This window comes from Passer domesticus, chromosome 8 (genome assembly GCF_036417665.1).
Source record: "Passer domesticus isolate bPasDom1 chromosome 8, bPasDom1.hap1, whole genome shotgun sequence".
Taxonomy (NCBI): domain Eukaryota; kingdom Metazoa; phylum Chordata; class Aves; order Passeriformes; family Passeridae; genus Passer; species Passer domesticus.
This window is the reverse complement of record NC_087481.1, coordinates 4,063,200-4,089,457: the sequence shown is the minus strand read 5'-3', so window position 1 is coordinate 4,089,457 and position 26,258 is coordinate 4,063,200. Positions and strand designations below refer to the sequence as shown.

Sequence of the window (26,258 nt, the reverse complement as noted above, 5' to 3'; positions counted from 1 at the left end):
CAAAAAGCCATCAGAAAGACAACTAATATTACCTCACATTTGTAGGCTTGTAACTTCTGGGCCTCCTTGTACCTGTGTATAATTTTGGGACACACTGGGAGTACTGACAAAATATCTCAGGCCCATAGGAAGCAGTGAGAAGGAAAAAGTTAACTTCCAAAAGTGCAAGACTCCTAGAGGATTTTATTTCTTTTTCCTTCTCTTCTGCCATGAGCCCCTCAGGAGTAATGACAGGCTGAGGGACTTGAAAGCACAACTCAGTCCATTGCTCAGAAAGAGGAACTCCCTGGAGCTGCTTCTGGGACTCACATGCAGGAGATGACAGGGAGAGCCTGTCACCTGCCCTTGCTGTCAGCAGTGGGAGCAGAGAGAAATCTTACTCAGTCCCACTGGGCCAGTGGCCCAAGGCACCCAAATCTGTACACTCAAAACTGCTGCCATCCTGCTTCTGCCTTCAGCCAGCAAATCATCTCTTTGCACAGCTTTCTCTCTTCCCTCAACATTTCCTTTGCAGCTCCATGGAGCAGCTGCCAAAGCCAGGAAACAGCACGGACCTGCTGCAGCTGGAGAGGTGCTGCAGAGCTAGGCCAAGAAAAGGCTGCTGTCCAGTCTTTATCCTCTCACTGCTCTGCAGAGGTTTCAGCAGTGCCCTTTGGCCCTCTGGGCTCTCGGGGCTCAGAGGCACCAGCGAGACACACTTCTGACCGACCCGAATGCTGTGAGGGACACGGAGTGATGGGGCCTTTCTTACCAGTCATCGCTGCCCAGCAAGGAGAGTGCCTCCTGCAAGGACTGCTGTGGATCTGGAGAGGCTCTGTCCTTCTGCCCATGCCCATGGAGCGGCTCCTCTCGGCGCTGGGCACCAGTGGCCGTCTGTGAGGTCACTGCAAGGAGAGGGTCGGCCATGGGCGCTGCAGGCCCGGGCAAGGCACCCGCCATGGAGCGGCCTGCAGCCCATCTCCCAGCCAGGGTTCCCTGTGGCACACACTGCCACTGGGGCAGAGACTGCCCTGCTCTCTGCCTCCTGGGGCTCCTTGCTTGCTCCCAGCCTTCCCCAGCTGGGCACAGCTCCAGGCTAAACCTGACAATTGCCCCGCAGCCCCAGCTCCCCAGGGCCACAGGTGCCACGGCCAGCAGCAGGTTCCTGCGGCCGCAGAGCTCCCGCTCCCTGCCAGACAGCGCTGACCAGCAGCACTCACTGCCCAGGAGGGAACCCCTCAGTGCCCCTCTTGTCTCAGCACCCTGATTTCCCCAGCCCTGAGGACAGGGGCACTCTGCAGCTCCCTGAGGAGAGACCTGCAGCTGCCTCGTGACAGCCCCAAGCCAAGCCTGAACAAGCCAGCCCTGCTGGGCCCGGCTCAATCCCCACGGAGCAACGACCAGGGAACAGCCATACCTGACCCTTCACACCTGACAGTGCCTCTGTTTCCATTAACTTCACATATTCTAGACAGAGGCAGCTGACTGCACATACATTTAGCCTACTATTGGGAAGGCAGTGATTTATGGATTTTGTTCTTTCCAAGCATTGTGAAACTTTGCTCTTTCAGAGGTACACACTGGCTGTATTTCAAAGATGCTATGGGGAAATGTATTTGTCATCTAATGGCTGTATTTGCAAACTCAGACATTTCTAAACTTTCTCCTGTGGAAAAATGCAATTTCCAGACTAGACAGTTGATTAAAAAAGCCTTCCAAATGCGTCCTGGGGATAAAAATAGGCAAATACAGATGCACATTGTTGGCACATGCACTCTGTTGTTAATCAATTGGCCTGGGTTTGCCTTAATTGAATTTCTTGGTAAAGAAAGGAATTAACAAGGTATGAAAAAATCAGATGGTAAATGCATTTCTTATGAAACCCATCTGTCATCAAAAGTACTGTCAATCAAAAATTTCACATCATGTACTCAAAAGCTCATTTCCTCTTGTGTAGATGAAAACATTTGAGCTGTCTAAAAGGATGGAGTATAAATATTACACAGAATCTAGACAAACTGCTCTAGACTTTGTAGGGCTTTTGTGCTACCTTGCATGTTCTCACAAAGTATGGAGGAACCCAAACATCAGAACTATTCAGGCAGGAGCTAATTTGGGTGTCACTGATGTACCTCAGCCACTGACACCAGTGATGGCACTGCAGAAGTATGTAGACATACACACATCTAGATTCACTGTGAATGGAGAGCCACATCAGGCTAGTTCTGGTCAATTCTGAACATGGAAGTAGCATCACTAGCAAAGAGCATTGAAGTATCATTCCTAGCTGCCTTCTTCTTATCTCGCCCTGCTTGGCATCACAGCACAGGCAGGCTGCCCACAAAGGAGAGACAAGAGCCACTGGGGACTATCTGCTGTGCATTTCCTGCAGGCAGCAAACAGCCTGGGAGCAGCAGGCAGCCCCTCCTGGCTGTCACCTGCTGCACACAGCCGCTGTCTTTGCTGGGTGACACAGGAGGCACTGCTTGTTCCCTCCTGGCACTGCAGGCCCTGGATGGCGGCAGCCAGGAGCCATCGGGCACTGCTGGGAGCAGAGGCACAACTGCACCAAGCCACTGACGGCCCTGCAGAGACAGCCCTTGCTGGACAGCAGAAAAGCTGGCTGCAGAGCCGGACTGCAGACAGGTAGAGGGCCCAGATGGTGAGTGGACAGCAGATCATGGTGGCACTCGTAGGTGCACGGTGAGCACAGCCTGGCATGCTGCCCCATAGCTCATCCCTGCAGTCACAGCTGCCTCCTGGCACCAGTGCTGTAGTTTGGAGTATTAGGATGGGCAAAAGCCAGAGCTTAGGCCTTCAGCACGGACTTTATTCAGCCCCACTTTCCAATGGATCTCTAAGAACCAACTCTCTAGTGCTACCAAACTGGAGTAACTGAAAAGTAGATTTGCTGCTCATTCTCAGGACAGCCTATAGCCCCAAGATCCCAACTGTGCTGGCTGAGGCAGGAGACACTTTGTGCTCCTTGTGCAGGGAAAAAGCCATGCAGGGAAAAGCTTCCATGGAGCAGGCTTACCTGAGGAGTTGCGTGGGAAGCTGCCATCTCCAAGGATGGTGGGCTTATTGGGCAGTAAGGGCACGTTGTCCTGCTTTCTCAAGACCTTCTTCTTCAAGGCAGTACCAGGGTCTTTTCTCTGCACCCTAGGAGCTGTGCCATCAACAGGTGGTAAGCTAAAGGCTGCAGGAAGCAAAGAAGAGCTTGTAAGTGGAGGGTGCTGGACAGGTTGACAACAAAAGTTGCTGGAGCTGGGCAACATCTCTTTGTTATCCCAAAGAACTTCAAGTATAACAATGGTATACCACTTTATACCAAGATAACACTAACAAGGGACAGTGATCACAGAATCCTAGAAGAGTTTGGGTTGGAAGGCACCTTTAACCACCGTCTAGTTCAAGCCCTGTGAGCAGGGATATCTTCGTCTAGATCAGGTTCCACAGAGCCCCATGTAAACTGGCCTTGAACACCTTCAAGGATGGAGCAACAACAGCTTCTCTGGGCAAACCTTCCAACTTTTCATCCCCTTCATTATAGAAAAAATTCTCCCTGATATCTAGTCAAAATCTACCCTCTTCTAGTATAAAACCAACCTGCAGTGATGCTTCCTCGAAGAAACAAGGAAAAGCCAGTATTGCCTTGCTTTTGTTCTCCTGTTCCAGACACTGGCAGGGGAAGTTACCCAAGAAAGTGCAGCTGACCTTGCGTGCTGCCCTGGGGCTGAGTGCTGCTCCTGAGGGCCCCGCTGCCGCCCGCGGGCAGCGCTCACAGCCCTGCAGGCAGAGCCCGGCCGGGATTCAGTCGGGAACGCTGCTTGCTCCTGGGGCTGCAGCAGAAGCACTGCCTGGGGCTTCAGCACAGCTCTACAGCATCAGCTCCTCAGCAGGGAGCGGCAGGAGAAGGATCTCTGGTGTTTTCATGAGAAGGAATGGAGCTTTGTTTCTTCCAGGTGGAATCCCAGTTGAAAAGCAGTCTTTTGGCCTCACCTTCCCTGGAGGCTGCTCTCCAGGAGAGAGTCTGAAGCCCCAGTGTACTTTGCAAGACAGAATTTTCTACTCTGAAAGACTTTAGAGGTGAAGGTGGGAAGCTGATATTCTGTTACTGACTCAGGGAGGCCATGGGCAAGACTCTTCATGCCTCTGCATTTTATTTTGGGAAACAGAAACAAATAAGCAAGCTTCTACTCAGATGCAAGCAGAACAGCCCCCCAGTCTGACTGCAGCCATGTGCAAGGGGCAAGCAAGTGGTCAAAAAGGACCACAAGTGTAGCCACCACTTACTTGCTTCAGCTGCGTCCCTGGTCTCAACTGTCTCAGGAAGAAGCTGCAAGAATCTTTTCTTTTGTCTCCTTTTCTTCATCTCTTCCACAAAATGCTTTGTGTCCATTGGCTCCAAGTTCTCTTGAGCCAACTCCCACAGTGCAGCACGGATCTAGGTGCAATGGAAATACATCACAGACTGTAAGCAGAGACACACAAACCAGACACAACATCTCATCAGGAGCACAGAGTCCACAGGGTGCCATAGGCTTCAATGCAGCTCCATATCCATTCCAATAGTTTCAGAGGAATGTCTCCTGTCCTCACCTTGGCAATTACACACAGTGAGGTGGAACAGTTCAGTGCCATGACCTTCCACTGCTGCAACTGCAACCTATGTCAGGAAGCCCTGCTTGAAGCATGAATTCATAGGAGTGCTCCAAGACAGATGAAGAGCTCACATGACAGTGAGCAGGCAGTTCAGTTCCTACAGGCCATGGCAGCAGAATAAAAACCATGTGCAATGCCCAGCAAGGAGTGGTAATGAGCTGTTGCTTAACACTCATGGCCAGGAGTTGCAGCTATTTCTCACTTCCTGGCTTCTGAAGGACTCAGCTCTGAAGGACTCTGAAGGACTTGGTCTGTGAGAACACGAGACCAAAAGGAGGACTCGTGTGAAAACAAGTTGCAGAAACGCTGAAGTTAATGAGCAGAAAACTTGAGAATGAGAGGGCTGTGAGATACAGCCACAAAGGTAACCAGGAAAAATCAAACTCTCCCATTTTACTTTCCAGCCTTGCTTACACTCAACATTAGAGTCTTTGCTTCTCTGCTTCTGAGGGTGCACTTTGCCCACATTCACTGATGTGTAGCTTGCTCTGTCATTCAGAACTTCTCTAAAACAGCTTTTGCACATAAAGATTGCTTCTGGCGTGACCTTAGCACCATGTCCAAGCTAGTGACCTTGGCACCATTGGAAATAGCCAAGCAATTGCTCTGGAGCTGTCAAATATATTCCCAAGAGAATCCCCATCTCCCAGGGCGGGGGGAAGATCATGATTTTCAGTGACATTTTGGGCCAAGTACTAAACAGCCACTGGAAAGGAAGTCTGCTCATCCCTGTCCTTGTCCCTTACCTTTCCAAAGCCGTCCTTCAGCTCTCTGTCCCTCGTAAGACCAGGACTGCTGGGATGATCTGTCTCCTTGGCCTGGCTCAGGGGGAGGCCTGGGAATGGAAGCAAAGGTTCCTGTAAATCTCTGGCAGAGTTCAAGCCCCCAAAAATGCCGTGCTGGGCAACAGGCAAGACAGGTTCCAGGTTGCAGAGCTCTCATAAAACACAGAGATTGGGACTGAGAGCAGCAAGGTCCACATGCCTAGACCCTCTCCCAAGGGATGGGCTACTGGCAGCAGACATGACATTACTCTGCTGGCCAGCAGACTGAAACCTGCTGCATGGTGAAGGCCAGAGCCCCTGGATGCTGGAGAGCCTCTGTGCCTGATAGAGAAGGGCAGAGATGGAGATTGCTCTTGACGGAGATTCTTATCTGCCCTTATTCATGCTGATTTTAGTAAACATCTTCTTTCCAGCTCCTGGAAGAAGTCACAGGTACTAATACATGTATGCACTTGGATTTACATTTTCTTCTCTTTGTTGGACTGTTTTGGAGGACATTCAAAGAAAAGCTCAGCATTGCAGGAGTGTTACCCAAACGTGAACTGTGTCCTTGAGACTAGATATTTCATTTTCCCCAAGGATGTTCATTCTAAACTGTATGAGATTGGGCCACTTTCAAGCTAGTCTGACCAAAGACTGATTTTCTAATTTCAAGTAGAACAATGGAGCTCATTCTGAAATACTCTCCAACAGAGCTGTTAAAATTCAGAGAACTAATCATTCTATACAACAGCTTCACAGAGGACAAAATCAAGTGGCAGCACAGTAGGAAAAAAGGAATTCTTAAATCAGAATTTTTTGCTCCTGCAGAATGGTCAGCTTAACAATAAAAAAGGAGAGTTAGAAATGGGCTTTGAGGAAGGTAGGGAATTCAGGGTGGAAGGCAATGCCTTGGAAGGTAAAAGCATTTGGGAAGTTGGCAGGGAAACTCCTGATCCCAGGGTAACCTCCTTGGAACCACTGCAGTCATTCAGGTCAGAAAAATGGACACACAAAAGGTAACAGAGGCCACAATGCAAACCTAAAACATCTGAAGCTCCATATTTCATGGGACACATTTCCTGGAAACTTCTAAAGAGCTGGACAGGGAAGCATGGTCCTATGGGCAGACACTGGAGACAGCCCAGGGGAAAACCCGGCCCCACTTCCACAGAGGCACCCCAGGAACAGCCTGGCCTCTGGGCTGCCCTGGGACAGCAGGGAGCCCCGAGCCCTGTGCTCTCCAGCAATGGCTCAGCTGCACATGCACCCTCCTGCTCCTCTCCCTGCCCCACAGCTGAGCAGCCCTCCAGCTGCACGGGGCACTGGCAGCAGCACAGCTCATTGCAGGGCCACATGCAGGGCACAGCTGTTCCCTGGCAATGTGCACAGCCTGGCTGGGCTGCCACAAGACCCTTCCTCCCAGCAGAGAGCGGCCCAGCTCCCCCCTCACCTCTCTGTGAGCCTGAGCCATGCTCCTGGGGCTCCTGGGCCGAGGCCCCCTGAGCCGGCCGGGAGCCCAGACCTCCATTCCCAAGGTCGGGCTTCGGCACATAGGTCTCCAAGCCAAACAGGTCAGCCAGTTTCCTTGGGAACAGAGGCATCCCAGGTCCTATCTTGCACCAAGAGCTCTTTCCCTTCTTCCTCTGGGTGTTTGCAGCAGGCTCAGAAGAAGCTGTAATTCAGGTACAAGAGAAGAAGTGAGTTAATTGAACTCATGCCTTTACAATCAACCCATCTAATGGGTGAGGCATTCAAAGCACATTTTAGTTACTGAAAAGATTGGTTGGTTTCTTATTTTACATGAAACCAGCATCAGTTTAATTTCTCTGAACAATATGGAGCTGGCAAGCCAGGAGAGAAGGGTTCTACTATTTATGTGTTGCCTGTTGCCTCCCCACTACTACAGGATCCCTTTCCTTCCAAACAGTTGGAAATTCACAGTGGTCTCTAGAATCGGACACTGTCAAGGAAATCATTGTTTTCAAAAGTAGCTTTCTAGGCCTTTGTTTCTGTAGGTCCCACTCAATTTGAGGTCGGGTTTTGCACATTTGGGATTTTTATATTACTCTTTACAACAAAGGAAGTGCTGGGACACAAACAATGGCACCACGTGTTACACATAAAAGAAGCTTTGCTTTCTCCATTAGATGTGCCCAGTATTCTGCGAGCCTGTATTTGCAGGGAACAAAGTGGTCATCCAAAAGTGCCAATTCTGCTCTACTTGCCTCTTCCTGGGGTTCATTCCCCGCTTTTTTTTCAGCAGAGTCACCCAAATCCAACATAAACATGGCCTGCTTCAAAACATTTCTGATCTTGGCTGATATGGTCAATTCAAAATTTTCCTAATGGAAATAGCAGAGGGCAGATCATTCTAAAATACTCTCCATCAGACCTGGAGGATCATTCTAAAATACTTTCCATCAACATGTAATTCTTTACATGGCTTCACAGAGGATAAAATCATATGGCATCCAAGCAGAATGAGTGTCTTAAAACTGGATTCTTTCACCCTGTAGAATGCTGGGGTCAGTAATAAAAGTAAAACAGGCAGGGTTTAATAAGATAGGTACTTTCTAGTCCAGAACTGATCCAGCAAAAATGTCACCTAACTTACTGAGCAGTACTACTCCTGAGCTGCATTTAGCACTTCAGCTTCATATCAGGAAATAAAGAGTCATTCCAAAGGGGCCACACCCAGGATTTGGCAGACCTAGCTCTGATCCCCAAATGGACCAGGGGATCTGATCCCTTTTTCTGCATCAGCAGAATTATTTCTCCAAGTCTCATCTCTCCTAGCATGACACGCCCCGAGATGGCAAAGGAACAACAACAGTGTCACTGGGGCTTTCAACTTGAAAGCATTGGCTGGCCCAGATGCACCAGAGACTGCATTTTGTCTGGCACATTCCACTTGTCAGGGATCAGGCAAGGCAGGGACAGGGACAAGGCAGAAGGCATCTCCTCCCCCAGCCTCAGCCTGCAGCACTGACACAGGCAGAGACAGCCAGGGAAGAGATTTGTCATTGTGAACCTGCCACGGGTGGCTTTGTTCTTGTGCTCTCAGAGGATGACAAACTCACACCCTGCCTAAGCTGCATCCACCTGGAAGCCTCCTTCTCCTTCACTGGAAAATTCAAAAGGACTTTCTGTCATAGGAGCTTTCCCTATTTCTGCCAGTGCAAAACCAGGCAGTGCCCATGAATCTCCTCCAGATCTCAAAGGGTTCAGCTCAGAAACTGCCCCAAGGAAAGGTATTCTCCTTCAAAAGCAGGAGAAAGGAGTGGTAACATTTCTCATTTCATGCTAAATGACTTCATTTTCCCTACTAAGTGTGATACTAGGAAGGCTTCAGGAAGATAAAAGGCATGTGCAGGAAAAAGAGGAATGTTTCCTTTTCCTGCACTGCATTTCCAGGGCCCCGAGCCACCACTCCAGCTCTTGCCACCCAACACTTCCCACTGGAGGAATTTTCACTGCACCACCAGAGCACACTCGCAGGGACTGGACTCTGGGAGACTCCAGTGAACCCATCAAGGAATTGAAATTAATTTAATGAAATTTTCAAAAGAATGGGTTTTAACCAAGCTCTCCAAATGTCACCTCTGAGGCAAGACTACAATGGTTATTTTAGGACAGGCATGCCCTCTACCTACCTGCATCCTCAGAGCTGTTCTCTTTGCTTCTGCTGCTGGGTCTTGGCCTGGAGAAAATAGAGGACAAAAGAACATATGAGGAGGTAGAAAGAGAAGGGAGGGAAAGGGCGTACCATGAAAGGAGGCAAAGTTATTAGCATGGTCACTGTGATGAAGGGGGGAATGCAACACATAAACCCAAGAAGATTCCAAGCTGATTAACCGTCCTTGGGCTTTCTGTTTCTGGAGTCACACAGAGCTGGCCAAGCTCTGGCTGAAACACAGCAGTCATTCTTCAACTGGCATCAAAACTCCCCAAGTCTGCTGCCTCTCCTTTTGGAGCCAAGTGGTTCCTAGAGCCTCTCTGAAGCAGCAAGAGCTGCTGAGCTGAGACACGAGTCTGTATGGAGGGCAGCTACTTTTGTACTGCTGCCAAAGCTTGACTTTGCCTGCTCCTGCATTACCCTGGTGACAGCCTTGTTCTACATGTGGTCAGAGCACCGCTGTCTCCTGAGAATGACATTACACCATCTGGCTCTTTCCAGAACAAAAAGGCTTTTTCCAACTCAGCTCTTAGGGAAGGATATTCAGATCACACTTTCAAAGCCCTACCATTTTCAATTGGAAGGATACTTCTGTGACTCCTTCTTTATTGTTATCACTTGGATCAGCTTGACAGCCTCATTTTCTCATACATATCCAAGCCAGTACCTTTCCATCAGGTACAGTCCTATGCCTCTTCTCAAGCAATTTGCCCTGTTTGATCTTAAGCTCAGATCAAAATATTAAACATCAATCAGATTATACATCTATATCCCAAAATTTCTCTGGGATCTCATTTCACAGTGGAGGCCCAGGCACCTTGAATTTACACTTGAAGATTACAGAAGCAGCACCTGAAGTTGCAGACACCTCTCCAGGAGCCAATATTTGCCCAAACATTCTCCTGTTTACAGAAGTTGACAGTCAAGGATCACAGCATTCAAGGATCTTCAGGATCCAGACCCATGCAGTACAACTACCAAATGACATCACAACCACTGCAGAGGCAATCAATAGCCAAGTCCAGCCCTGGACGCATCTTGAGGAGCTTTTAAGCCCTTCCTCCTCTTCCCCACCACAGCCCCTGCTCTTGGGGCATTGGTGTTGGGATTGACATTGTGCTGGATCATCACAGATGGGCAAGATGGTGAAAATACAGATGTTTGCATACATACACGGGACAGCTGACTGTGCAAAATAATCACACGAGATGGGAGGAGTGAGGTGAACAGCACACTGGAGCAGCAGACACCTTGGCTTACCTCATCTCCCTGGAATCCTGGGAATCCAGCTGGGGAGAGCTTGGCAGGGACCCCGCAGCACTGCCCACAGGGGGACTTCCTGCCTTGCCTATTGGGGGGACCAAAGGCAGTCCCAGTGACCCCTTCTTCATATCCCCACCAATGGAATGCAGCAAGGCAGCCTGGAAAGAGTAGAACACAGGGCTCAGATCAAGCATCCAGCCTTGCCCCCCTTCATGCCTCAAGACATCTAGCTGTGCAATTGATTTGGATCTGGCTGGAAAAGCCAAACCTATGGAGCAGCTTGGCCTAGGACAGGGAAAGTTGACCAAGGAAAGGGAAGTGGTGAGGGAGAGACCATGCCCCAGATTTGCCCCCTCTCCCTTCATGCTCATTTCTCTGCAAGTGTGGCTACATTCCCAGCTGGCATCCACAAGTTTGACATCAAGATATCCTGGTGTGCCACTGTTGCCACTGGCCTTCTGGATGGCATGGGAATGGGTTTAGATCACTGTTGTCTCTCTGACCCTTAGGCACCCAACAGCCAGTATTGATCCACAGCACATCCCCACAAAGCCATTCTGCAGGATGACAAAACCTGCTTTTCTCAAGCCCCTCTCTTCTGCTGCTGCTGCCCTTCCCTCCTACACTTCCCCAGCAGCCTTTGAGCCCAGATGCTGCTGCTGAGCTCTCGGGATGCTTGCTGCTCTCCAGCTCCCACACATCCATCATCTCAGGCTCACTGGCATTTAGGAAGTCCAGCAGAGCTCCTTGCCCTGCTGCTCTCTGGAAATTATCTGCCTGCCCAAGTTCTTCCTGAGCCCCCATGCCATGGCCAGGAAGGGGGGTGGAGGCAGCACGTGCATAGGCACCTTTCCTTCATATCCCATCATGTCTGGCCCAGCTAAGGATCCAAATCGGGACCTGTTAAAACTTCAGTGAAAGGGTCACTTCCTGTCAGCAAAAACATCTCAGAGTTCTACCTACAGCAAAGAAATTGAAAATTTACCACACAGGATTAGCTTGGTCTCTTTACCTTATGGCCTTTGCTCTCTGAGCTCAGCTCCTGTATTTTTGCCCGGTGCTCGTCACAGCCACTGCCATTTTTCCCATTCTCCTGCTCTCCACTGCATGTCTGACTTGGTGTGGTAGAAGGAGAGCTCTTCTGGATGGGAGGCAATGGCTTGGAGGGAAGGAGCATAGAGGGATTTGCCAGAGAAAACCTCTTGGCGAGAGGGTAGCCAGTCAGGCCTGCAAAGTGGAGACAAAAATGTAACAGAGGCCACAATGCAAACCTAAAACATCTGAAGCTCCATATTTCATGGGACACATTTCCTGGAAACTTCTAAAGAGCTGGACAGGGAAGCATGGTCCTACGGGCAGACACTGGAGACAGCCCAGGGGAAAACCCTGCCCCATTTCCACAGAGGCACCCCAGGAACAGCCTGGGCTCTGGGCTGCCCTGGGACAGCAGGGAGCCCAGAGCCCTGTGCTCTCCAGCAATGGCTCAGCTGCACATGCACCCTCCTGCTCCTCTCCCTGCCCCACAGCTGAGCAGCCCTCCAGCTGCACGGGGCACTGGCAGCAGCACAGCTCATTGCAGGGCCACATGCAGGGCACAGCTGTTCCCTGGCAATGTGCACAGCCTGGCTGGGCTGCCACAAGACCCTTCCTCCCAGCAGAGAGCGGCCCAGCTCCCCCCTCACCTCTGTGTGAGGCTGAGCCATGCTCTCAAGGGAAGAAGTGAGTTATGTGAAGGCCCACTTTTATCATCAACACATCTAATAGGTATGGCACTCGATGGGAATAATTTTTAATTATTGGGAAAATTTCTTTGGTTTTCTTTTTCATGAAACTGGTCTGCGTTACATTCCTCTCAACAGTATTGAGTTAGCAAGTGTGAAGGGAAAGGTGGAAGGCTCCAAAGATAAGAGGGAAAAAAATTCCTTCTTGAGGCTGGCCTTCTGGGAATCCCTAGGAAAGACCCACACAGCTGTGACTGCTATTTCTGAAAACCACAAAGACCTCTCAGCAAGCAGGCAGGCCTTATTGGTGTTTCTGTACCACCGTAATACCATCCCCTGGGTGGGACCCCATCAGCAAGCAGAGGAAGAACAGGAAATTTTTCTGTACTGAGACCCAACATTGATGGTAAAGAAAGCAACAGGACTTGAATCTCATGGCCATGTCCAGTTTGTGGGCAGCTGTGGCCACAGTCCCTGTCCTGGCTGACAGTATGACTGATTTGGCTACTGTCAAACAGGAGAAAGCAGAGTAAACTAATGACAGAATGTTGTGATTCCATGGGCGCCCTTGCAGGATCCTCTGTAGCTGTCAGCCACCTACTCTGACAAAGAGCCAGCACTGACCACCACGGAGCAGTTTTCCCTGAAATATGGTGGGATTTGTTTTCCATTTGGCTTCAGCCTTTCAGCTCCTTCCTATCCTCACCTTTTCCTTCAGAGGTTTTTCCTTTTCCACTAAAGTCCATCTTCAAACCCGTGCTTCTGCCTGGCAGAAGGATCTGGGTTTGACTCTGGGAACACTCTCAGAGCTGACAGCGACAGGAGCTTGGTGCCCAGCCTCAGAACAAGGCCGGGTGACTCCGATCGCCAGCGCTCGGCACAGAGAGGCAGAGCCAGACGCGTCTGCTGCCGCTGCGGCCGTGCCAACCACAACCTGCACAGCCTTCACAGCCCCAGCGTGGGGCTGCCCCTTTGTGACACAATAGCCCATGGGGCTGCCCCTTTGTGATGCAATAGCCCGTGGCTCTCTCATTTCCATGGCTGCAAAACCCCACCCCAACTCCATCCCCTTCCCTTCCCAAGGGCAGCCAGCCCTGAGCCCAGCCTGGCCAGGCCTGAGGCTTTCACACTGTCTAGGAAGTAAACCCTCTCCAAAGCTACTTTTCAAGTCCTTTATTTCTGTAAATTCATTTCTGTAATTTATTTCTGTAATTCCCACTCAGATCTGGGTTGCAGCTGGTTGGTGTGGGAATTGGTAAATTTCTCTTCACATCAAACAAAGTGCTGGGACACAAACAATGGCACCGGGCCGTGGAAGTAAAAGCAGCTTTGCACTCCCCAGTAGATGACCCCAGAATTCAGCTGGACGATAGCTTTAGAGAACAAATTGACCATCCAAATATTCCACTTTTGCTCTGCTTCATTGTTCTAGGGGTTTATTCCCTGCTTGCTTTTTTGCATAAACACCCAAACCCAACATAAACATGATCTGCCTCAAAACATTTCTGATCTTGGCAGTTCCTGACAATTCCAACTTTTCATGATGGAAATAGCACAGAGCAGGTTATTCTGAAAAAAGTGGATAAAACTAATCCTGCTTGATTTGGCAAAACTAAGCCTGAGCCATGGGACCAGTGGGTCTGATCCCTTTTTCTGCATCTGCAATATTATTTCTTCAAGTCTCATGTCTCCTGTCTATTCAAAGAATAGAATTCTCCAGGACAGCTGCAGCAAGGAGATTGCAACAAGTGCTGGCTGAAGGAGTCTCCAGGCTGCGGCAGCCCTTCACCTGCTGGAATCATCTTGTGCTGCCATGGGAGAGCAAAGGGGGTGATGGGCTCTTTGAAAATGAGGGTGTCCTCCATGTGCTGCTGCTCGCTGGGCTGATACAGCTGCTGCTGCCTTCCCCCACAGCTGTGTCAGGAGCCTGCCTGGGAAAATAACACTGCCAGTGCCAGCCACTGATCCCTGCCATGGCCCTGCCCACAGGGCGTCCTGCCCACCAAACCGCTCCAGTCAGGTGATGTCAGACAACATCAAAATACATTCAAACGATGCATTTCCCACTTTCTGGCAAAATCATGGCCATACAGTCCACGTGTTGGAGGCAGACTGCTGTTGGCAGAAGGGGGAAGCCCCAGCAGCTGCTCTCCCCATGGCTGGATGGCCATGGCAGCAGAGGCAAGCCTCCCACCATGCCCACTGCTGTAGAACCCAGTGCTTTGGAGTTGCTCCCACTCAACTCAGGCTGCTGCTACAGCAGCAGCATCACTTCACACATTTGATAACAGACTTGGAATGGCACACAGGACTTGCCCCAACAGGTACAAAAAAATTTTTTTAAAGGGGAGTGGGCAGGAGAGTTAGAATAGTTTGCTCCTTTTTAATACAAGCATACCTGATTTAAGCAGGGACACTGGGCTAATCATACTGGGGACCGGTTTGTAATTCTTGTCTCTAGCAATTCCCACCAGTTTGCAAGCATTTTTCACTAAGGGGTAGATAAGATTTTACAGCACATCCATGAGCAAGTCTGAGCCTGAAGTCAATGCACAAGAAAATACTCCCAAATCTGCCACCCATGGGAAAAGGAAGCAGAAAAGCAGATGAAACAAGTGCCATTGCAGCTAAATTGCCTGTATTTATACCATGGTCCAACCTTCCTGTACGAAAGCACCTCAATTCAAACACACAGCTTAAGATCAAGGAATAAAAGTGCTTTGAGAACATTTAAAGCCTGATTCCTATTACTTTCAAGGAGAGGTCAATGCTAAATTCCTTAAAAACACAAATGCAGGTCTATTTGGGACTGCATCCTTCAAAAGCACAAATGGAGGTTTAGAATTGCAGAACTTTTTCCATTGGAAAAGACCTTTAAGATCATAGAGTCTTTCCAATAATTTGAGACTGCTGACACTGCCAAGGCCACCCCTAAAGCCTATCCCAGGACGGGATGCTATTGGCATTCTTGGCCACCTGGGCACCCTGGCTCTCAGCCACTGCCAACCAGCACCCCCAGGTGCTCTTCTGCTGGGCGGCTTCCCAGCCACTCTGCCCCCAGCCTGCAGCCATCCATGGGGGTGCTGTGGCTCCAGTGGAGGACGGGCACTTCACCTTCTTGAACCTCACGCAAGTGGCCTCAGCCCATGATCCAGCTTGTCCAGATCCCTCTGGCAGATCAGCACTCCCACCCAGCTTGGCATTGTCTGTAAACTGCCTGCGGTGCCCTTGATCCTCTCTTTCCCATCGTTGGCAAAGATGAGAAACACAACTGGTCCCAGTACTGAGCCCTGGGGAACACCACCTGTGACCAGGCACCAGCTGGATTTAATTCCATTGAATTCCACCCCTCCCTGGGCCTGGCCATCCTGACAGTTTTTACCCAGGGAAGAGTGCACTAAGGCCTTCAGTCTTTTCCTCATCGTGTGTTCTGTGTTTCCACCCACATCCAGGAAAAGACAGAGATTCTCCTTAGCCCTCCTTTTGTTGCTGATGGATTTACAGAAGCATTTTTATCCTCTTTGCAATTTTCTAGGAAGAAATTCTCTACAGTGAGGCTGTTGAGGCACTGGGAACAAGTTGCCCAGAAAAGCTGTGGATGCCTAAGGAAGGGTTTGCATCTGCCCCTGCTCTCTCCACTTCCCTTCTTAGTCATGACATGCGGGGCCTGAAGCAACTCCAGACTGAGGACAAGGTGAACATGGCTCAGGCTCACAGAGAGGTGAGGGGGGAGCTGGGCCGCTCTCTGCTGGGAGGAAGGGTCTTGTGGCAGCCCAGCCAGGCTGTGCACATTGCCAGGGAACAGCTGTGCCCTGCATGTGGCCCAGCAATGAGCTGTGCTGCTGCCAGTGCCCCGTGCAGCTGGAGGGCTGCTCAGCTGTGGGGCAGGGAGAGGAGCAGGAGGGTGCATGTGCAGCTGAGCCATTGCTGGAGAGCACAGGGCTCGGGGCTCCCTGCTGTCCCAGGGCAGCCCAGAGGCCAGGCTGTTCCTGGGGTGCCTCTGTGGAAGTGGGGCAGGGTTTTTCCTATGGCCTACTCCAAGTGTCTGCCAGCAAGAGCATGTTTCCATATGCAGCTATTTAGAAGTTTCCAGGAAGTCTGTCCCATGAAATATGGAGCTTCAGATGATTTTCTTTTGTATTGCTGGCTCTGTTGCATTTTGTGTCTCCCCTTTGCAGATCTGACTGCCTACAGCCTTACCAAGCAGTTTTCTCTGGACACTTGCAATGTTCTCTTACCCACAAAGTCTTTGTCTCCCATCCAGAAGAGCTCTAATTCCTCCAAGCTCAAGAAGAAGCTGATGCCTGTCTGAAGAGTGTCACAAGAATAGGATTTATGTGTTTGGCTTCATAGTTAGATATGGATATATATTCTGATATTTAGATGTCGTTTTGAATAAAGGGTTTGATTGTATCTTTAAATTTTGATGACATATTTTTAATTCTATATATTTTATTTTCGTTATTAAAAAAATAATAATTAAATAAACCAAAAGGAGAATGTGAGACCAGGACCTGCCAGCCTAGAGATTATGGGAGTGCAGCTTGCTTGATGTGCCAGTGTCTCACCACATCCTTTCTTCACTGCACATCTCCTCTTCCTCTTTTGCCACGTTTTTTTTGTGTCATTTGTGCTACTCTTTTTAAATTGGAATTACAACAGGGCCACACATTGACATGTTTGGGGGACAATGGAACCAAAAGATCCTGTATAGTCAAAAGATTTCTACCTGGATATGTTGTGTGCTCTCAGAAGGCCAGAGCAAAGAAACCAAGAGAAGTGTGCCCAAATGCCAAAGCTTTGCTCCTTTGCAATCTCACACAGATCTGGCTCACAGGTGACTTCAGGCACAATTTCATAGGTAAGAGGAGGATGTGTATTTCACTGGGAAAAGATGCCCTACTTTGGAATAGTCATCTGTATGTATATTTACCCAGGACAGCAGTCCAACAGTGTCTTTTGCAACTTGCTTGCCAAGGGATGAGTGGGCTGTGAGGCCAATAACAAGTGACAAGGGTTCCTCAAATCTATTGCCACTCCAGCCTGGGTGCCCTTCTGCCCAGGGCTATGGGATCATATGTTGCCATGGACTGGTGCTTGCCAGGGTAATGAATTTCTGCATAGCTGGAACAAGCAATTCTAGATTCCACTCCAGCTCTTGGTGGGCTGCATGATCATTGACAATGCTGCCTTTCCAGAAGTTATTCTACAGTTTCCTTTCATAGTCATTTGAAGATTTAAACTTCACATTTCAATTTGTTTTGCCTTCTGGGCCCAGTGCAAACTGTAACCTTTTAACAGCAAAGCCCTCATGGCGGCCATCTTCTGATGTTCTAAAGAAACTGCATGTGAATGTGTTAATTGAGTTTTCTGAAGGAGAACTCTGTCTGACTCTGTGTCACATGGCTGCATGTGTTGGCATAGCTATGGGTCTAGTCCTGGCCTAGTAAAGCCCAGGCAGGGTGGCATGTTGCAGGGAAAACAAGTCCACGAGCTTATGGGGTTGCCATCACCAGCAGAGCCGATGTGTCCTTTGGGGATTTCTCTGGAGACAAAATTAGGGACCTGCTCCATGCAACAGTATGGATCTCATAGATCCTTAGATCTTTCTAAACTATCCTAAAAAAGGCAGTGAAACTTCACATCTCCTTGCACAGCCACTGTTTGAATAGGGGCATTTTTGTCCCTCCTCAAAGGCATTGCTCTTGCACACCAGAAACATGAACATCCACCAACAGGAATGATGCATGGCCCTCCTGCTGCTGCTTCAGAGCTCTGGGAAGTGCAGACCTGGGTATTACCAATGGGAACACTTAATTAGCATTTCATGCTCCTTCAAGATGCCCAGATCTCAGGGCTTTTAGTTTCAAAGCAGCCACTGTACTTGCTCTAGGGAAGAACAGTAAATGGGAAACAGGGATTGCCAGCCTTGCAGGGGTGTGGGGAAAACCTGGAGTGTCTGCGTCAAAAGATGAATGGGAAGAGTGCAATTGCAAAAGCCAAAGCTTTCTTAGGATAGCAGGGTCAGTTATTTACTGCCTGCTTGCATGGAAATAATTTCAGAACCTCCTTTTTGTATCTCATGCAGAAAAGGAGATCTTAATAATACCATGCTACTTAAAAACACATTGTGATGCAGATCTGTAGTGATTCCCAATGAAGCAGACTGCCTGCTTTGTCACTGCCAGCCCTGGTGACCCTGCAAGAGACCGTAGGTTATGCCGTGCCTGTTTTATATCCAAGCAAAGCTTGAGTTTGCTTATTAGTGTGGAATAAATACAAGGGTAATAAAATGGACAATTAAACTGGTCACTTTGGAGGATATGCTCATGCTTTCACACATCAGTCCTGTGCCTCATGCTCCCAAGGCTTGTTACTCATCATGAAATATTTCAATAAAAAAACACAGCTCCTGTGTTACATCAGTTCATCAAGAATTCTGCTGGCAAGAACAAGACAAAAGCCGTCTGACACTCACTTGCAGCTGTCCTGGATTTCTGCAGCCCTTTGTGAAACGCTGCTGTAGGCAGAGTGTTTGGAGTTGGTTTGGGCCTTTATGAGAGATCTGTGTAACAGCATGCTGGGCTCACCTGGCAGAAAACTGTCCCAAGCCCAGGGACATGGTGCCAGCAGAAGTGGAGCAGCCCGGCTCCCAGCCCGAGAGCGTGAGCTGAGCCACGCCGGGGAGAAAAGACACCGAGGGGCTCCAGCCCAGCTGCTTCACCTGCCGTGACCGCTCCACAGAGCTCTGCCTCTGGGAGAAAGTCGACGCTGGACAAGCATGGAGCTTTCATCTGCTGCTGGAGCTGCTCCGTGACAGCTCCTGTTCTTCCCGAGGGAGAACCCAGCACCACCTTGTAACGCGTGTCCTGGGGGGATTTTCCTCCGGCATTCTGGGTCTTTGTCCCAGCAGGGGGACGGTGAGGTCTGGCAGTTTGATATCTAGAACTCACTGGCCTTTTTGCTTGCTTTTCAGCTATTCCGCTTGTTAATAAACTGTTGCAATTTTTTTCCACTTTCATCTATTAGTATTCATTTCCTGTTACTGGGAGGGGATTGTTGGAACACTTTAGAGGAGACGACTCATTGCAGAGTGTCCTGTATTAAGTTCTCCCAAACTGTGTGAGACACATGGCTTCACACAGGAGCAGCCCCAAGGCTGCTGAGGGGACGGCACAGAGGAAGACAAACCCAGCATTTCTGAGGGAAATTCTTTGACACCAAACCAACCTGAGTCGTCCAACAGCTGACCTGACATTTTGAGACATGGGCCAAAGGGGAAAGCTTGCAGTGTGTTTGGTGCAGGCCGGGTCATGCTCAAGGCAAAGGTGTGTCAGTGCACTTGGCTCCTTCTCTCCTCATTGTGTCCAGCACACACAGGAGCCCAGAGCTCCTGCAGAAACCATCACAGCACTCAGTGGGAGCAACTTGTGTCCAGTGCTCACACAGAGCTGTGTCCAACACTGCACCTCATTGGAATGAGGAACTGTTCCAGCTCTTTTAGGAGCTAAGGAGGTTTGGCCTTCAGATCAGCTCCTTCCCAGCTCTTGATTTGCTGCCCTGGCTGAGTTGCTGCTTGTGGCAACACTTGTTGCACAGCTGCCAGCCCTGCTCTGCTGGCCAGCAGCCACTGCAGGAGCTTGTGCTAGTGACATTGAACCTTTCAGATCTTCCTCAGGAAAGCTCAGGGCAGAACTTGTCAAAAGAGCATTGCCTGGGTCATGCCTTTGACATTAAATCTCTCCTCTGTGCTTGGTGCCACACACAGTAAATATCTGAGGAAGCAAGTTTTCTGCTCCAGAAATTTCTTAAATCAATCAGTTAAACTGTGACAGAACACGATTTGGTACGTGTAATCTCACTTTAATTCATCTGCAGAAAGCTTCAGAGAGCTGTGTGACCTAAATGACCTTGCCACCAAGAACTCAGAAAAGTGGGAGAGATGGAATCAGTAGCACAAGGATCTGCATTGTGATTCTCCCACAGGCCTGAGGACACGGCCCACTTCCACTGGGCCATGGCTTTTTACCCTACATCAAAACCTCGTGCTTCAGATTGTGGTGGTGAGTAGCCCCGGCCTTGTCCGGCCACACGGTGACCTGAGAAAAGCTTGTCAGGCCTGGGCCTTGCTGAGCAGCCCCTGGGCCCAGCTCCTCTTGAGCTTCCCAGAGACACCGAGCGCTGCCAGGCACTTGTGCTGTCTGACGAGCTCCTGGGGTGTCCTGTGAACTGCCTTGGAAACCGCTTTTCCTGCCTCAAAGGCATGACATCCTCCTTCTCCCACTCTCAGAGCCAGGCTGCTGACCCACGGTGCGGCCACGATGAAGCCTTGATGGCTGAGGCCCCTCGCCTGTGGCCCATGAACAGCGCTCCCAAAGGAGGCCCTTGGGGCTCTCCTGGAGCCCAGAGGTGCCAGCAGCAACCTCCCTCTGAGTGGGGCCTCGCAGAGCCAGCGCGCTCTCAAGCTTGCTGCACTGGCAGCATGACTGAGCAGCCATGGATCCTGGGCCAAGAGCCCCACTCCTGGAGGCTCCAGTTTAACCACTGCTCAGCTCGAGTGCTGTTAAGCTTTTAGGCCGTATTCCTTTTGATCCTTGTCCTTTCTGTCCCTTTCTCAAACACACCTAAACACACACACACACACACACACACACACACACAATTCTCAGAATGTTTCTCATTTGATTGACTGAATTTTGTTCCTTGCTTTTTTCCCCATGTTGTTCCTTAACCAAGCAGTAAGTAATAATGTGAATGTTGCCAATGAATTTTCTTGAGCTGTTGCTTAATATTCAATCTGGTTTTTACTGAACCTTGCCTGGGAATTTTTAAGCAATCTCAGACACTTGTTCATACCAAGCCTTGGGAGCATGAGGTGCAGGATTGACACTGGAAAGCAAGAGAGTCATTCCAGAGGGATCAGTTTAACTGTCCATTTTATTACGCTTCTATTTATTTCACTCTAAGAAGCCAAGCCAAACTTTTCTTGGAGGCAGAATGTGTGTGGGAGGCACTACAATATTATCCCATAGCTCTGGGCTGAATAGCACCCAGACGTGGCCTGCACAAGCTGAGGAAAAAGATGCTCCTGCCCTTGAACTTCCTTCCTATCCTCTCAACAACTGATAACAAAATTATAAATCAATAAACTATAATTACAATGAAATCAATTATAATAAAAATGAAATATTTTTCCTTCCGATACTCCAATGATTCAAGCGAAAACAACAATAACTATTACTATCATATTACCAATAAATATAAACAAATTATATACTAAGAAATATCTTCTGAAAATTTTAATGCAATAACTAATATACCTTAGATTAAAAATATCTAAAAAAACTATCATACAATCTAACACGCCTAAACTATCATACAATCTAACACGCCTGTAATTCATATTACAAATATTCTAAACACAAAACCAAGCACCACTAGAATTTCTCCTACATTTTAACCAAACAATTAAACTTTAATAACACCCTTAAGTACTCTAAAACAATTCCAATTATTTTTTAAAATTTAATTGTAGGTGAGTGCTTTTATTTGGATATTGGTTTTTGGATTGTTTGGGTTAGATGATTTAAAAAATGGGATTTTTAAAGCAAATTAATCAGCTGAGGAGGAGGCACTCTGCAAACAGAACTGACTGAAAATGAATGGGACAGAAATCAGTAACTCTGAAAGTTTTATTTGCTGTCAAATACATCCCACCCAGCCAGCCCCACACAATCCCCATCCCACCGCTCCCAATTGGGATCCCACTTCTCCCAATCCCTTTCCAACCCCATCTCACCCTGGTGGCTGTGGAATGGAGTGAGTTTGGCCTGGGATTGAGTTTTTTTGAGGAGGGAACAAGCAATTTGAGGAGGGATTGAGCCTTCATGGGTTAAAATTCAGTTGTTTTCGGTTGGATTTGAGTTGTTTTGTGGTGACAGATCCATCCATCTTGCCTTTTGGAGGGCAAAGAGAGGAAGAAAAGAAAAAAATTAAAGCCAAACCAAAAGGACAATCAGGCAGGTGTGTTCCCAACACGGATCACAGGGAATGTGGGTCACCAGGGCTGTGCCCAGCGTGGGTCCTGCAGTGGGGGATGGAGCTGGAGCAGCGCACGAAGCTCTTCCCGCACTCAGGGCACTCGCAGGGCTTCCCTCATCGGTGCCTCCGTTGGTGTCGGGTCAAGTGAGAGCTGCAGGAGAAGCTCTTCCCACACTGGGGACACTCGTAGGGCCTCTCCCCAGTGTGGATGCGTCGGTGGGTGACGAGGTGTCAGTTCTGCCTGAATCCCTTCCCGCAGTCGGGGCAGAGAAAGGCCCTCTCCTCTGTGTGACTCTGATAGTGCTGGAATAGATGGGAGCGGATCGGAAACCCCTTCCCACACTCGGAACACTCATAGGGCCTCTCCCCAGAGTGGATCTTTTGGTGGACAATGAGGCTGGAACGCTGGCTGAAGCTTTTCCCACACTCCCCACACTCATAGGGCCGTTCCCCAGTGTGGGTCCTCTGGTGCCTGATCAGGGTGGAGCTCTGCCTGAAGCTCTTCCCACATTCCTCACACTCGTGGGGCCTCTCCCCAGTGTGGATGAGCCGGTGGGTGACAAGATGGGAGCTCTGCCTGAAGCCCTGCCCGCAGTCGGGGCAGCGGAAGGGCCTCTCCTCTGTGTGCGTGCGCTGGTGCACGAGGAGATGGGAGCTGCTCTGAAACCTCTTCCTGCACTGATCACACTCGTAGGGCCGTTCGCCAGTGTGGCTCCTCTGGTGCCTGATCAGCTGGGAGCTCCACCTGAAGCTCTTCCCACACTCCTCGCACTTGTGGGGCTTCTCCTCATCAGGAACTTCCTCATGGACCACCAGCTCTGAGCTCTGGCTCCATCTCCGGCCGCCTTCCCGGCCCAGGCTGGCTCTTTCCCCCTCAGATCCCCGCCATCTGCGTTTGCAGCCCCTCCTCGTGCGGCATCTCCGGGGCTTTTCCTCCCCGTTGGGTTCCTACGCCATGGAGCCGCTCAAAACGGCCTCTGCCACGAGGTTCTGCCGCAGGGATTTGTCCTCCCTGCTCTCCATCCTCAGCTCCTGCTCTGGGGGAGGAAGGACAAGGACAGGATGGCATTTGCCTCCGGGCCACAGGCAAGGGCAAGGAGATGCCCCCAGGCTGTCCTGCAGCTGGGGCGGTGCTGGGCTGGGAGATGGAGCAGGAGAGAGGGGGAAAGGGGCACTGACTTCCTCATCCCCTGCCTCAGTGTCCAGGGACATATTCCTTTCTCTCACTGCCTCACAAGAAGTGGCAATGGGAAATCCTGGTTTGGGGAAAACAAGGGATGAGCACATTGACTTTGAAAGTCTTTCCACCCAAGTCCCTCTCTACAAGTTACCGGGCATCTGGGCTCCAGAAAAACCTCCCAAACACCAAGATTCAGCCTTGAAAAAGCCTCCCAGGAATTCCCCGGCCCTGCTCCCTCCTCTCTGCTCTTTGGGAGTTCCCCCTGTCCCAGCTGCTGGGGTCACACTTGCATTGCGGGTCCCCCTTCTCCTCGGTACCCGCCCTCCCCAGCCTGCTGGCAGTCCCAGCAATCCCAAAAGCTGCCCCCTCTTCGCTCTGCCCATTCAGGGATGCCGGGGCTTTTCGGGCTCCCTTTTGGGCTCCCTTCTCCCCTCATTCTCTGCTCTGGGCTGCAGGGGCTCCAAGGAGTCCCCCCTGCCCCTCTCCAGCCTCTTCAGGCTCCCGCCAATGGCGGCGCTCCCCCCTCTCTGGGCTCCCCACTTTGGGCTCCTGGGGGACACAGGGCTCTGCTCCTCCAGGCTGACTCTGCCGCCAGCCGCCACCGCCACCCCCCGATGTCCCCCCAAGGGGCTTTTTCTGCCCTGCCTTGGAGTTCTTCATTCTCCAAACATCCCCCCAAAAAATCCCAACCCAGGCACTCCCCAGAATATTTGGGCTGAGCTCCACCTCCCTGGGCACCTCCAGACTTCCTATGTGCCTGACCCTGGGACGATCTGGAACACCTTGGACCCCCATTCCAGCCTTTCCCTGCCCCCAGCCCCACCCTTCTGCAAAACCAGACACGCCCTGAACTCCCCCTTCCTGAACATCCTGGGTGTCCCTATGCCATGTCCCACCTTTTTTGGGAAACCCTGGACTCCCCTTTCCTGGGCTCCAGGCCCCCTGGAACTCCCTTCTGCCTCTCCATGTCCCTGCCCCCCATTTCCGTGACCCTGAGCCCCTCCTGCAACCCATTCCTGAGACCTGAGACCCCCTTTTACCTCATTGCCCAGAACTGAGACCCCCCTGCACCCCCTTATCTGGCACCAACTCAACTTCCCCTGGCCTCCGCCTCTCCCAGCACCCAGCCCCACCCTTTTGCCTGACCTGGGATTCCTGGGCCCCCATTCCTGCATTTTCCACCCCCCAGACCCTCCTTTTTTCACTCCCAGGACATCCCGGTACCCCCTTTCCTGGGCACAGGATTCCCTGCACACCCCATCCCAGCTCTCCCAGTCCCTGCACCCCCTTTCCTTGACTCTGACCCCTTAACCTCCTTCCCAGCTCGGCCAGCCCTTCAAGTCCCCCTTTCCTTGGCCTCTTGACCCCCCTGGATCCCCAGTCTCTCACGTCCAGCCCCCCAGCTCCCCCGATCTCGCTGTCCCCCCAGTTCTGCACTCCCTGCAGTACCTGGCAGTGGCGCTGTCGCAGCCCGGCCCTGTCGCCGCGTCCTCTCAGTGCCCATTCGGGCCCTGCCCGACCAGCCCGACATGCTCGACTGCGGGGGACACTCCCCTGTGCCCGGGCTACAGGAGAGCGGCCGGGGCTCCCAGCCCTAAACCACAGGAGCAGCTGGCAGACGCTGCTGCAGGAAGAAAGGGCCCACTCTGGGCAGGGTAAAGCCAAGATTTATTTCAGGGCTCAGGGCAGCTCTGACCCTCAGGGCAACCTGCTGCACACAGCACACACTCAGCCCCTGCACCAGCTTGGAAACGGGGGCGCAAACAAGGCAAAGATACATCCAACAACCAATGGGGGAAACGGGGGGTGTGCAAACCGGGCAGATGGACATGAAGGATCACAAATGAGGAAGCACCTTAAGGGAGGGCCCTGACCTCTGCCCAATCACTCCACGCCCCTGTGGGAAGATTCTGGAAAGAGGGGAAGGGAGGCCGAGGGATTGACAGGGGCCCAGAGAGGAGACTGGGGAATGGCTCTGCAGCCACAGGGAGGATTGACATGGGCGAGGAGGGAAGGCACTTGGGGCAAAGCATTTTCAGGAAAGAAGCGGGGCTACATCAGGGAACCATTGCAAACTGAGAACAAGGAGAATAAAACACAATACAACACGGCCCGGGGTCCCCCAGTCCTTGATTGTGGGGGACGTGGACGGGACCCCTGCGAGCGCTGGGGCAGCGACCGGGACCGGATGGAGCCGCAGAGAGCGGGGATGGTGGGGGGAGCTGAGCTGGGATATTGGGATAGCCAGGGTAGGGATATTGGGATAGCCAGGGCAGGGATATTGGGATAGGCAGGGCTGGGATATTGGGATAGCCAGTACTGGGATATTGGGATAGCCAGAACTGGGATATTGGGATAGCCAGGGCTGGGACATTGGGATAGCCAGAGCTGGGATGTTGGGATGGCCAGGGCTGGGATATTGCGATAGCCAGGGTTGGGACATTGGGATAGGCAGGGCTGGGATATTGGGATAGCTAGGGCTGGGATATTGGGATAGCCAGGGTTGGGATATTGGGATAGGCAGGGCTGGGATATTGGGATAGCCAGAGCTGGGATGTTGGGATGGCCAGGGCTGGGATATTGGGATAGCCAGGGTTGGGATATTGGGATAGGCAGGGCTGGGATATTGGGATAGCCAGCCCCGGCTCAAGGACAGGAACGGGCCCGTGGCCGACAGTGCCCTGGAGACGGGGCCGGTACAACCAGAGCAGGGGAGACTGGGGGGAGCCAGGGGCTGGGCTGGGATCTGTGGGAATGGAGGACTCTGAGGGGCTGGGATGGGATCTCTATGGCTACGAGGGGTGGGATTTCATCTCCTTCCAGCTGGGACCCGGGAGCTTTGCAGTGTCCGACGGTGCCACCTGGATCACCTGGAGGTGCTGGGAATGCAAAGGGATCATGGTGGAGCAGATGAAGCATTATCTGGTACACAGCTGTGTGGAAGAGCTCCCAAAATCCATCAGACA

The 26,258-nt window shown here is 50.9% G+C and overlaps 1 pseudogene; it reads right to left on the bottom strand.

The window, feature by feature from the left end:
* LOC135306122 (zinc finger protein 11-like) overlaps positions 1–26,258 on the bottom strand; it is a 322,458-nt pseudogene that overhangs the window by 18,629 nt on the left and 277,571 nt on the right.